This window comes from Pipra filicauda, unplaced genomic scaffold, assembly GCF_003945595.2.
Source record: "Pipra filicauda isolate LSUMZ 115617 unplaced genomic scaffold, ASM394559v2 scaffold140_size2443280_pilon, whole genome shotgun sequence".
Classification (NCBI taxonomy): domain Eukaryota; kingdom Metazoa; phylum Chordata; class Aves; order Passeriformes; family Pipridae; genus Pipra; species Pipra filicauda.
This window is the reverse complement of record NW_024103885.1, coordinates 1,675,155-1,688,743: the sequence shown is the minus strand read 5'-3', so window position 1 is coordinate 1,688,743 and position 13,589 is coordinate 1,675,155. Positions and strand designations below refer to the sequence as shown.

Genomic DNA, 13,589 nt, shown 5'->3' with positions numbered 1-13,589 from the left:
TCTGACCTCGTGCCAGCAGCTACCCTTTGTCCTGCCTTTTTGTTGGCAGCCTTTGTCTCCTGTGACTTCCATGCTGCTGCCATGCCCATGGGACAGAGATTGAGCTTGGCTGGAGCAGCTGCAGTCATAGGCACTGAAAGGTGAAGGAGCTGGGCTGAGAAAGATAGAGCCCCAAAAAGCTGGACTGCTCCCGCTACATTGCATATGGGGGGTAGTTTCTGTCACCCTGTGAGGCTGAAAGAGCTGGGTGGTTACTAAAGCCGAGTTTCTTTTTGCACCTTTGGTCCCCATCTTCCCCAGGGTGTTGCTGCATGCCACAGGTTGGAGCTTGGCACAATGACTCTTCTCATGCTCTTAAAGTTAACAAAATATATTTTACATCTGTTAAATGTTTCACTTCAGGAAAGCCTTGGATGAGATGAAAAGATTAGGCAGGGTTCCCCCTCTTAATTATTGAACTATGACCTCATTTGTCTTCAGAAGCTTCTGCTTTTTGCCACCTATGACCTGTGGTGGTTGAGATAAAAACACAAAGCCTGTCAAAAGGAATCTGCTATGGCATCAAGATGGATGCTCTTGTGTTTATTGTCCGCTGGTGCGTAGCACTGCTGACTAGAAAACTTTCTACCTCTACAGCATGTTGGTTTTATGCTTCTCTAGTTACCCAAGGATGAGGTCACTGGCTTCATTAATGATTTATGTTTATATAGTGCCTTTCTTCAGAGAGCTTCCAAGGCAGCTGGCACATTTATCTCTGCATGAGCGAGTACCTGAAACAAACTATTACTGACTTCTCCGCAGACTGAGGAGCTGGTACAAGAAAATCTCTTTCCTCTCCTTACTTGGACATACACTAGAGTTAGGCATCATTATTCAATGAGGCTTGTGCTGTCTGTGCACTTTGTGATATGATATTCCTCAAATAGGAGTTTCTCAGGCTTTTTGTCCCCTTTTTTCTTTTTCTTTGAAGTTCTTTTGACAGAGGTTTTTTGGTTTTTTGCAAACTTTTACTCTTGTAGAGCAGAATCCTACTCCACAAACAACTTTAGAGCCTCATTTAAGTCATCCTGTAGCACAGAATTCAATTGAGATCAAGTAAAGGGAATGGCAACTGGTCACATAATATTGTAGATGATTTTTCTAGCTGTGCTCGGAAATAGTGTGGTTATATAGTCAGGAATGACACACAACCATAGAACACTGGTTTTAATTGCACTTTTAGTGAACAGAAAGTAACCAGAGGATTGTGCCATCATAAAATAATCTTGCAATGGTTGATGACCTGCCTTATCATTTTTTTTTCCCTGGGTGTTAGAGGTTATACTTGGCATAGTAAACAGAGGAGCAAAAACATATATTTTGTTAGAAATTGTAATATTTCACATTTTAATCTTTTAGAGAATATTAGAAGCATTTCTAATTGAAGATGTTTGTGGTACTTGAGAAAGAACATTACATTGTTTTTTAAAAGAAAAAAAAAGTCTTCTTAAGGCACACATATAAAGTGTGTGGAAAAGAAACCAAAGTACAGAGAGAAGTTTGGTTCCCATTTATTCCTTGGCATTTTACACTTATATTCTGCCAGTGTAAGTATAACTAAACTGCAATAACATGTACTAAACTGCAATGTAAGTTTAGTAAGTATAACTAAACTGCAATAACATGTACTTTGATTCACACTTGGGCAAGCTTCCTGTGGCTAGGGCGGGTTGAGGTTAGCCGAGCATGACTGGAGAGCTGGATTGAATAGTCTGATAGAGAAGTTCTCTCTTAACACCTTACAACACAGGGAGGACTACAGTTTTAGTTTGATTTAGTTGCTGTTCAACATAAGTGAAGGTAAAACTACAGCATGCTCTGGCTGTGCTGCAGGATGGTGGTGCACTAGTGCATTGCAGAAATACTCCCATCTTCCTACTGCAATGCCATCAAGCTCCCCTGAGACCAAGTGAATTTTCCCTTTTCCATTCCTCATCAGCAGTAATATTATGCAGGTTAAACAGTCTCATTTACCCATCTGTATGTCTCCCAGTGTCTTTTAATGCAGCTTTGCCGCTGACCTATGCAAATATAATTACCTTTGCTACCTCTGGCTGTGCTGGAGGGAAGAGAGGGAGTGCAGAGGTGAACAAGGGACACAGCTGCAGGGCAGGGGGTGGTTGGCCCTGCAAATCTACGTTTTTTACATTAAGACCTGGCAGGTTTTTCTGAGGAAAAGATTCCTATCTTGTAGTTTGGGAGATCAAAGCTTTCTTCTTACTAAGTCTTTTGCATGCATTTGGATTTTATCTATATAACTTTGACTGGAGAAATGACTTTTTAATGGTGTCAGCATGACCTAGGGAAATTACAATGTCAACAGCAATTGTTCTGCAGGTCTGTTAATCCACTTTTATCCTATTTACTCATACTGTTGTTTGGCTTGTGATAACTAGGGTTGTATTTAAAAAAAAAAAAAAAGAACATTTTTAATTGTTTGTTTCCTAATTATGGCAATTACTTTTCTATTTTTCCCCCCTGTTTTCACAGAATCACAGACTAGCTGAGGTTGGGAGGCACCTCTGGAGGCCATCTCATCCAACCCACCTGCTAAAGCACAGTCACCTAGATCTCGTTGTCCAGGACTCAGTCCATTTGGGTTCTGAATACCTTCAAAGGATGTAGACTCCTTTATTGGGTCTGGCTGATCTGGAGTTCATTTCCCCATAGTAGCCCTCACAGTCCTGTGCTTTGCATTGGCAGCTAGAAGGGTTTTGATAACACACCAGTGTTTTGGCTACTGCTGAGCACAGCACCAACACTGTAACATTCCTTCCTCAATTGAGGGCAAGATCCTGGGAGGGGACACAAATAGGCCAGCTGACCCAAACTAACCTGAGGGATATCCCATACCATAGATGTCAGCTCAGATACAAAAGCTGAGGCAAGGAGCAGGAGGGCGGGCGCTCATTGTCTCCAATGGCTGCCTGCTGAGGAACCGTCACACGTACTGAAGCCCTGCTTCACGGGAAGCAGAGAATAAACTCTGCTATCTTTCACTTCACTTTTGCATGCCCAACTTTGCTTTTGCTTTGTTTTTGCTTTAATAAACTGCCTTATCCCAACCCATGGGTTGTTTCCATCTTACTCTCTCCCCTGTCCAACTGGGAAAGGGAGTGATAGAGCGGCTGGGTGGGCACCTGGTGTCCAGCCAAGGTCAACCCACCACAACTCCACAACCTCTCTGGGCAACTTGTGTCAGTGCTTAGTCACTCTTACAGTTAAAAATGTTTCCTGATGTTCAGAGGGAACCTCCTGAGTTTCAGTGTTGACCCGTTACCCCTTGTGGTGTCACTGGATATCACTGGGAAGAGTGTGGCCTTCTTTGCACCCTTTACATCTTTCTACCTTATTACATGCCCTTGCATGCAACAAATTTTTTTCTTCTTCATTTTCTAACTTGGGTTTACACCTCAGAAGAGGATTCCTTGCAAGGCATGGCTGAAAATAACAGTATAAGGAAATCTGGGAGAAGTCTTTACTCCTACCTCTGCCACTCCTACCTCTGAAAACTAGGAGCTGAACATTTTTACTGCTTGTTTTTCCATGAAACACCAGCTTTATGAATTAAGTGACATTTTGTGATATCCTAGAGTTTTGGGGCAGAATATATGTCAATGTTAATAGGTGTGCTAATTTACCAAAGCTTTCCTTATCCTAGGATTCCTGTGCTACATTATGAGATATTATTTATTAAGAATGATTTCTACATTTTATGTTATTTACAGTTCTTTTAATTGCTAGTTCTAAATGTTTAGATTTTTACTTATTTCTCAAGAAAACGTAACAGAATTTAATTTTGGCTGAGGAGTGAGAACACTATTTGCCCACTGTGTTTGGGTACTCTTTTCTGCATATAGAGTAAGAAATTATTTGCTCACTTCATTTGGGTGGATGGATAGGAGATGTACACTTATTAGTGTTACAGTAGCCCATTTTGAAATAAAATTCACTCCAATATGCATTTAGGTAAAGAAATGTGTCTAGGAAAGGGCAGGCCAGATCATAATCTGATAGCATAGTTCTTTTTCTCTTAATGAGTCCTGGCAATCTTCCCTTGCAGTGAGGGGATTTGTTCCCCTTGAATGGTCCAAACCTCTGGGAAGGAAGTAATGTTATATAAACTTAATCTGCTATTCTAGGGCTCTGTGTGTGAGTGTGTGCTCATACACATGTGGATATTTGGGGATTATGCTCCCTGCAGGGGCTAGAGAGTCAAAGTCAAGTTTGGCACCATGATAAAATATCTGATCTGATATGATCTCTGGAGATTATTTTCTTAGCTTTGAGCAGTTGTGGATACTATATGATGCATTATCAGAGAAAATAATCCAAAGTAATGGATTTGTATGATGTACAACACAGAAAAAACTCAGTATCTGGTACAGAGAAAGAAAGGTTTTATTGGCCACCAAAGAAGGGCATCAGCGTTCTTTTGGGTTTGGATTTAATTTAAAACTAAACCTTGGTATCAAAATATAGTATAACTCACTAGCAAAACAACTTGTACTAACTACTTTCCAAAGACTGACTGTGCCAAAAATGTTTTATTGAATCCTATGAAGACAGGATGAGAGAGTTGGGGCTGTTAAGCCTGGAGAAGAGAAGGCTCCAGGGAGACTTTAGAGCAGCCTTCCAGTACCTAAAGAGGGCCTACAGGAGAGCTGGAGAGGGACTTTTTACAAGGATATGTAGTGACAGGACAAGAGGGAATGGGTGTAAGATGAAAGAGGGTAGGTTTTGATTAGATATTAGGAAGAAACTTTTCACTGTGAGTGTGGTGAGGCATTGAAACAGGTTGCCCAGAGAAGTTGTGGATGCTCCATCCCTAGAAGTGTTTAAGGTCAGGTTGGATGGAGCTCTGAGTAACCTGGTCTAGTGAAACCGGTCTCTGCCCATGGCAGGGGCGTTGGAACTAGATGATCTTTAAAGTCCCTTCCAATGCAAACCATTCTGTGATTTTATGACTCATAGGTAACTACTTGTTGCAAACTTTTATCTGTAAGTAGTCTGGAAAAGATGTAGTTTTTGATTGATATTCCACTTATTTTTATGTGCGTACCAAATGTATTATAGATGTTATCAAAATTAATCTGAGGATCACATTTTGAAATGTGTTAACTCTGTTTCTAATGCAGAGTGATCTACGAGGTTCTAAAGAAACCATTTAAGTCATAGAGGGTTTATCTTCTTGCTCATGGTACAAAACACTGAGTCACACCTTTCGGTATTTTAACTGACAGATATCCCTACACTCTTTTGCTTTTTTCAGGAGTTGTTGATGTTGGCTTTCTCTGTCTGATGATAATTTATTTTTTCTTTAAATCAGGAGTTTTCTCTGCATAAAAGAAGAAGTATTCTGTGAGTAATGTTGCTTATATTTGTCTGTGATACACTGAACAGCATATTTCCTTTTGTAGTGTTAGGCAGCTATCCCGAGAGGTTGAAACATGCATTTAGAAGAACAGGGACTTAATAAACAGGGAGAGAAGATATAGCAGGGTCCTTTAGTGGACAAATATTTGATAGTTTGTCATGCTTAATTGCCTGCTAGTTTTGTGTTGTGTGACGGAATAACAACCATGTGGACTATTACAAGAACGACTATTGTCTGAGATGCTGAAAATAGACCAGTTGATCAGTTTACCACTTGTAAGTCTAGCATTATGGTAGGTATTTTCAGTGACCTGCTTTATAGTGGCCTATCTCTGTTCTAAAATTTTGTACTATTACTATGAGATAAAAGGTAGATGCGAAAAAATAAAACACAGAATAGAAAGGTCTGTATCCAAAAAAACACTTGAAAAACTGAAGCAACTTTTTATTTCCTGATTTCTATTCTGGTCAGAATTTCATGGGCCTGGCATCATATGCTTCTGTCAGTTACTTATTACTGTGGGATGTAGTAATTTTCCCTGAGTGTATGCAGAGTATGTGTCTGCTTAGTTTTCTGTGTTGGAAATATGTATTTCTGATTCTGTATTGCGTTTGATGGCTGTGTTGGAAGGGTACAAAATAGAATAACTTCCTGACATGATCTTTCAAGATCCAAATATTCCATGCTGGCCTGTCTGGAAGTATTTCCTTTTCACTGAAGTATTTCCCTATCCATCTGTCTCCGCGTCTTCCCCGAGAAGAAAAAGAGTGTTAGTAAATAGAAGGAAGACCTTTTCTCTTTGCTTATTATTCCCAGGGCATATCTCCTTGATGCATCTTGAGCTTAGTGGTTAACACTGTCTGTGCTTTAAGTTTTCTTTTCTGGCACCTTGAACAGTGAAGGTCTGTATTACGCTCAGGAGCTCAAAGTGCTTTGAATTCTGATTTTCAAGAATAATAAAATAATTCGGAAGTTGGCCCATTGCTGCCATGCTTCAAAACCTCACCCAGAAGAATGAAAACTGACTCTCCATAATGGGCTGGTAGACGACAGACAAGACGACAGACCTGAAGTCTCTCAGTTACAGCAGGCTCCTTATTGCAAGTGCAGTGAACTGGTGTCTGCAGTGCCATGGCCATTAGCATAAGTCACTCAGGTGCAGAAAGGGCAGTGAAATATGTGACATTAGCACACTGAGAGATGTTCTCTGCTCTGCCATTTAACAGCATGATGTCTGCAGGGCAGGAAATCAGAGAGTCTGTGTTGGAGAGGGATTTTGGTTGCGTGCAGGATTTACAGCTGTGAATTAACAGAGATCTTTGCACTGACAATTGATTACAATTGATTTTGTGGAAAATTTTTCTGGTGAAAAAGTGAATACATTCCTGCCTGTTGTGCTAGAACAACATTGATCTGATATCCTGATGGAGGCCACAAACTTTCCATGCTCAGGCTATAGCACACGCTATTGTCAATGCTGCATCCTATGCCCAGAAACAAGAGGGTAGTGCTGAGCCTACATGTGAAAATTAGATTTGAGGTTGATGAGAATATATGAGATTTCTAACACCTGGAGTTGCCAGTTAGACTCAAGTACTAGTTGTTCGAGACCATCACATTTTGTCATATGAATTAGGAGTACCTTTCTTTTTTTTTTTTTAGAATTGACCTAACAAGCTCAGGATTTTTTCATACCACTTTTTCATCTCTCACTCACACCTTCAAGACATTCTGAATGTTATGAGTGGTGCGGAGTCAACTGAGTGCTAATTTCTCAGCTTAAACAGACTGCCTTGTTCAGGTACCTTTGCTAGGTAAACCACAGATCTACATCATCTGTTCTGTCAGCCTGAGAGTGCCCACCAACACCTAGCCCATGAACTTCAGGAGAAGCTGAATACTGGGGCTAATAACCCCATTATTTAATGCCTGCAAGCTGTTCTGTTTGATTATCTAGAGTCAAACATGCGCTTATCCTTGTCTTGTCAAATGGAGCATGATTTAACCAATAAACTAATTACATTGTTCCAACAAAATACTCTTATTTGTAGCTGCCTGAAGATGTAAGGATAAATGAATATAGCAAATACTATTTAATAACTGCTAGAGTGTGGGAATAGATTAGATGCTACAAAATTCCTGTCTGATACTTACTTCTAGTTCAATGCAAAATGAAGCACAGCAAGCCCTAAAATGAGCATAAAACTTTTGAAGTATATTTTGAATTGTGCAAGATCAAAATTCCAAAATTACAGTTAAATTTTTCAAGGTAAAACGTAAAACTAGTAAAACCAGAAGAAAAATGGTTACTTTGTTTAATTTTGCAAGTTGTTTTCGTCTGTTTAAATTTTTTCTATTTTGCAGTGTATTCAAACAGATTACTATAATTTCAGTTTTTGGCAGTAGATCTTTTTTTTATTAAACAAAGGCATTAATGTTTTTTGCCAGGAAAATAGTTAAAACTCACTTTTGTGCATTCTAATAGAAGGAAAATCAAAGATATGACAAGGTCACATTTTAACTTTTTGAAGTTATTAGTTTTTCATTTTGAGAAATGAAAATACTACATTTTTATTTCAGCTAAACTACAGTAAAGCCAGTGATATATTTTTCTTGAAATATAATTGATTTAGAACTGCAGGATGTGAGTGTTTGGAAGGAAAAATAAGAAAGTGTTGCTATTTCTCTAGTTAGAATGAGGAAAGAAAGACCATTTTGTATGAAAGTCTCAAAGGGAAGTCCAAAGCTAATGAAAATTTCTCAGGTTGCAATATATTTTTTTTTTCTTTCTTCCTTATTTTTTTTTAGACTACAAGCATCTCAAACCATTTACAAGAGATGTGGCAGACAGGAACTGTTCAGCTTATAAGCACCCTTCAAAAGAGTGAAAACAAAAAAACCCCACTCCCAGGCTAGCTTAGAAAAGTTGAACTAAAATTCTTTCTATTCCACTTATACCTAGGCAGTTCGGGAGAAGAATGTTAACCACCGGTCCCTAGCAGCGTATCCTGACTTCTGATCTCTTATATTAAAGAAAAATACCCATTTCAGAGAGAGTGCAAGACTGTGTGAAAGTAGAGAATACCACACCCCAGCTTAAAAAAAGGTAAGGAGAGGTTTTTCTGCTAATCCTTTAACACCATAACTGTTGTCTTCATTTAACAATTCATTAAGTTGAAAGCAGAAGTGAATATTTAGATAATAATTGAACACTGATGTATTTATTTACCCTGCATGTTCTAACTCAGAAAAAAAGATGCTTTTTTATTGAAGAAAGAATGCAATTCTTGTGTTTCTGAGCTTAAAACTATTTGCTTTGTAGCTTTTGTGTGTATTTTGGAAAAAAAAAGAAAACAAATGCTATGCAAAACAGCAAATATAATCTTTCATTTCAAGCACTGAAGTTATTTTTAGCCATGCAAAGATTTATGTAGTCTCTGGTATACCACACAACTCTCATTTTGCCAAGACATATACACAGCATGTTTGTAGAATGTTGCCTCTGGGAGTTGATGCTAAGTAGTAGACTACCATTTGTGCTTTTATCAGAACAGATCTGCACTGTTTTCCTTTCTGCCAGGTTTTGGATTGACTGGTTATTTGTAAAATATTTACAACTCTGCTTCCTTTGACATTTCAGTTCTAAAAGGTATTGGAAGAAGCTGAAAACAGTTAAAACATACTTTACTGTGCATTCTCAAAGTGGAATAACAGCAGCAGAGGTTTTTTCCTATTCAGATTCTCTTTTTTTTCCTCCCCCCCCCTTTTCTTTTCTTGTTCTGGGAAGAGTGTTGGAATTCCAAACAATAGGTAATAACTTCTTTCTATAGCAGCCATTCTGCAATGTGGTTCTAGGGCAAATGTGTTCATCAATGATGTCATTTGCAAACACTCTACACCACATTTCTGTAAATCTGGGTTTGGTGTCTATCTAATGTAGAAACGTTGTCTTTGCTTTTGCACAAAACAATATGATTCTGTTATTTGAAGTTATTTTTGTGGTTTTAGAGAATCTGTCCTGTCTAACCCATAACACCCTGTAAATTCACAAAGACTGTTGGTTACCTAAAAGTCCTGCCTTACTTGTGACTGTCTTGCCAAAATGCACATTTGGCTGGTGTGTTATGTGGCAAGAGAATAAACGACCAGCAGATATCATTAAGAACTCTTCTGAAATGATCAGCTGAAATATATTGGCTTACTTATAAGAAACAAAGGTTCTGTTTTCTTGAGATGGTCATAGTAATTTTGACATTTTTCTGCCGTAAAAACCTACTACACCTCAGCTGAAGGTACACAGGTGTTTGTGAAATACCTCTTTGTGAGATGGTGTCTGTTAATGTATTACAGGTGGGATATGTTTGTATTTCTTCAAAGCAGGAAAATAAGAAATGTGCCACCACCAATGGAAAATGCTCTGTGAATGCAGGATGCTTCCTACCTGCTCTCTAACCTCATATTTCCATGCCATTTGTGTGTGAGGATTACAGATTCTGAACTATCTTCTGTTTCTTTTGAACAGACTTAGTTTGAGCAAGCAATATGGCACTTTTCAAATAGAACATTTTATACTTTGCCACGTAAAATGCAATACCCATTGGCTTAAAATACAAATATTCAAAGAGCACTCTAGGACAGTGGTCAGGTGTGATCATCTCCAGACTGACTAATACAAATTTCATAAGTAAAATATGCAAGATATACATCTGTATATCTAGAATTTGCATATAATGTTTCTTCCCAGAGAATTAAAGCTAGGTTGCTTTTCTGACAGTGTACCCAGTGTTCTTTCATAACCCACCCACATATCCTGTTGTTAGAATATTCTACTTTTTACTGCAGAAATGAGTCCAAAACATTTTTAGAAAAGAATTTGCACTATGAGTAGATATTTTGCTTAATCCATAAGATTCTTTTTGTTGTAAATCATTTGTAAGTGTAGCGTTAGTCTATTTTTGAACAAGGTTATTGAAATCTAATATTTTGAGTTTTTTTCTAATACATACAAGATTTTTTTATAATTGATTCTACCATTTCACATTTTCTAGGTTAAAATGCTTGTGGCTTCAGGATCATATTTATTGGTGACCCTTCCCTGCTTCCCCCAAGACTTCAGTTTTCCTTTATAGAACACTTTTTTTTCCATTCTTAAAAAAGTGGAAGAAGAGGAAACCCTTTTTTATCTTATATGCTATTAAAGTTTTCTTTTTATTTCATTTGTCTCATCCAAATCTGGTTTTCCCCCCTTTATTCTGTAATTTCTTGTTCTCTTGATTTTGCTTCTCCTGTTCTTTATGCTTATCCAGTTCAGATTTCTTTCTTACAATAACTGATGACTATGGATACATTTGATTGTGTTCTTTCAAGTCACCACAGAGGAAGTACGAACAGTAAGGATTTTCTGAAATAAGTCACTGTTCAGTAACTAGCTATGAGAATAATCTATTTCCTATTTTAATGAAGAAGATGGACAGAGACCTTGGTTTAGTCAACATTATATTGTAGCATTTGTTCATGATTAATTTTCTAGATTTTTAGATTACTCTTGCAATGAATTTTAGTGACAATTAGAATAACCGGCAATGTGAAAAGGCCCTTGATTTTTTAACCCTCTACATAGTAATGTGGGTGAATTGGAAGTCTTCTCAAATTTAATATCACAAAAACAGCCAGGAAGTCTTTCACTGTAAACGGGCTCTGATTTCATGCTCTTAGGCAACTCAGCCTTAGCTTGCTTTTGCACAGAACAGTGTCGTGTCCTCATTCTAGTCCAGTGAGGGAGTGACCCCACACACCAGAGAAAACTGCTTATTCCGTCTGTGGTGTGTTCACTTGGTGCCTCTGGCTATGCTGGGCTGGGACCTGGGGTCGGTAGTAGAGCTCAGCTGCATAGCTCCATCCTTGCACGATGTGGAAAACTCTACTAAAAAACTCATCTATGCTTACTACAGCTATGTCCGTCCACTGTGTGGCCCTCCCCACTATCGTACTTAGAAAGAACCAACGTCTTTGTCTCCTCCATGATTGAAGTAGAACAAACAAAAAGATGACCTGAGAGTCGCAGCATTCTGAAATCATGTTTTCAGTGCAATGGAAAGTATTTTCTGATATGCAATTAATGAATTAGTTCAGAATATCACACTGCAGAACGTTGCAGCAGGAGTTGAAAACTGGGGTGGTTACATCCATCTGCTGATTGTCATGGGGCAATAATTACTGTAAAAATGCTAAAGATTTTGATGATCTGAAAACTAAACTGTAAATACCAAACATTTGTTTTATATATCATTTGGGGAATCTCCTGGTTGTGTGTATTTCTCTGTGTGGCCATCATGTAGGGAATTGGAGGTTACCAGCTTAGAGTCTAGGCACTTAGTCCTTCTCTTACTAAGAGTCGTGAGATCCGTGCCTAAGATTTACCACGTTGGCAACCTGTAAGCTTTTGGAAGTTGAGAGGTTTGGCTTTTTTTAACTATTATTGACAGGGAAGTGGGAGGGCAGTAGATAGATCTCTTATAATGTGGAAGCTATACCTGACAATTTTGGGATCCTTCAGAGAGCCTGGAAAGAGTGAAGCAAAAGGTACAAACTCCTTCTGCAGAAATTTCCTTTGAAAGGTAATACTGGCATGCTGAAGAACAGGATTATAGTTGATCATCTCTCTTTGAAATAATGGCATGACAACTATAAATAAAACAACAACAGAACAAAACAAGTGGTCATGTCACAGTTTTCATGTTCCTTAAGTCTCCCAATATATAACAGAACTAGTTACCTTTTGTATCTGCTCTGTTTCCCCAGAAACCTGCCCAGTATGGAAAAACGTGTCTTGATAATTTTGCAAGAAAGATTTTTGGGGCTGCTTATGTCTCAAAATGGGGTCCAAACCATGAAACTTGACTGGTTCTTGAATTTTTTTCAACGTGTTCAGAATTTTCTGTGTCAAGTCAATATTTTCACAAGGCTAGGAGCCATGTTTACAAAATTTAGATTAGTTTCTGTTTTGATTTTTATTTTTGTGGTCCTACTGATGACAAGAGTTTATACAATTGATCCAGATTTAGTAATTCCATAGGCTACATTCTTTTTATTTCTTCCATGATGAATTCCGTGAAAATATCCATGAAGTGTGCTGTAGGCAAAATTATTTGAGGGCAGAAAAGGTGACTTATGCTTCTTCTAGTACTTTCAGAACTGGGCGAATTAAAGTATTCCCTATGGTTATTTTTTTTATGGCTGCTCCTACATTACAGTTTTGAAGTTCAAATTTGAATCTTAAGAGTATTTAGGAATTCAGGTTTGTAGGATTGGAACAGGAAAAATTGACACAAATCCTGATTTGACTTTGCTAAAGCAATATTTTTGTTTGTGATGTCCTGCCTTAGGCATCCAGCTGTGGCTAAATAACCTTAGAAGCCCTATTTCAGGAAAAGACAATCAAATGCTTAATTTTAATATGATTTAGTGCTTCCTTGAGCTGAAAGCTCACTATAACCCTGGGCTTCAGTGACTGACTAGGATGGAGAGAAGTAAAGCTCTTCAGGAAATTCTAAAAAGAAAAGACATCCAAATAGATATCAGAGCTAATTATGATATGAAATGGCATGTTAAATTCAGTTATGCCGATGGACTGACTAGCTGGTGTGTATTCAAAGACGGTGACCTTCCTCCACTCTACGTGAATGAGTCTCTCAACTGAAATGCAGCTCAGAAACTTAGGCAGCTTTTAAAATGCTTCTTGGAGATCTGTAATGTCATGAACTGGCAGTAGGCAGAGGTGTCTTCAAGATGAGGTCCTTCTTCAGCTCCATCATTTTTATCAGTAAGTAAAAAGGGGAGCTGAACTCTCCTGCCGATGTTGGATAACATTTCCCACCACAGGATCCTACTGAGGTGACTAATTTTTGTTGATAAAACTCAGGATAAAACGATGTCATATAGTGCTGGTTTGTGTTTCACTTTGGTTTCATATTCTCTAAAAGTGAGACTTCTTCCCAAAAATAAAGAATGGTTCTGGAGATGAAGCAAGAGTATGAAAAATATATGACCCATAGGCAAATTGTCTAGAAAAGCCCTTTAAGGACTTTTAAGCTGTTATTTTAATCTGAACTCTATGTTTTACAGACGGACAAATGCTGTAATTTTTAATGGCTGTCATATTTTTAGATCTGGA

At 38.1% G+C, this 13,589-nt stretch overlaps 1 protein-coding gene across 8 annotated transcripts in view; it reads left to right on the top strand.

Annotated features, from left to right (window-relative positions):
- The window catches only part of CRACD (capping protein inhibiting regulator of actin dynamics), a 125,986-nt gene that overhangs the window by 53,165 nt on the left and 59,232 nt on the right, over positions 1-13,589 (top strand). For 4 of the 8 annotated variants that reach the window (XM_039378573.1, XM_039378572.1, XM_039378570.1 and 1 more), the window contains exons 1-2: positions 5,375-5,400; positions 8,379-8,522. The gene's annotated coding sequence lies outside the window, so the exon portion shown is untranslated. Of the gene's footprint in view, positions 1-5,374; positions 5,401-8,378; positions 8,523-13,589 lie in introns of those variants that run through there. The other 4 variants (XM_039378566.1, XM_039378567.1, XM_039378569.1 and 1 more) reach the window with 1 other exon arrangement.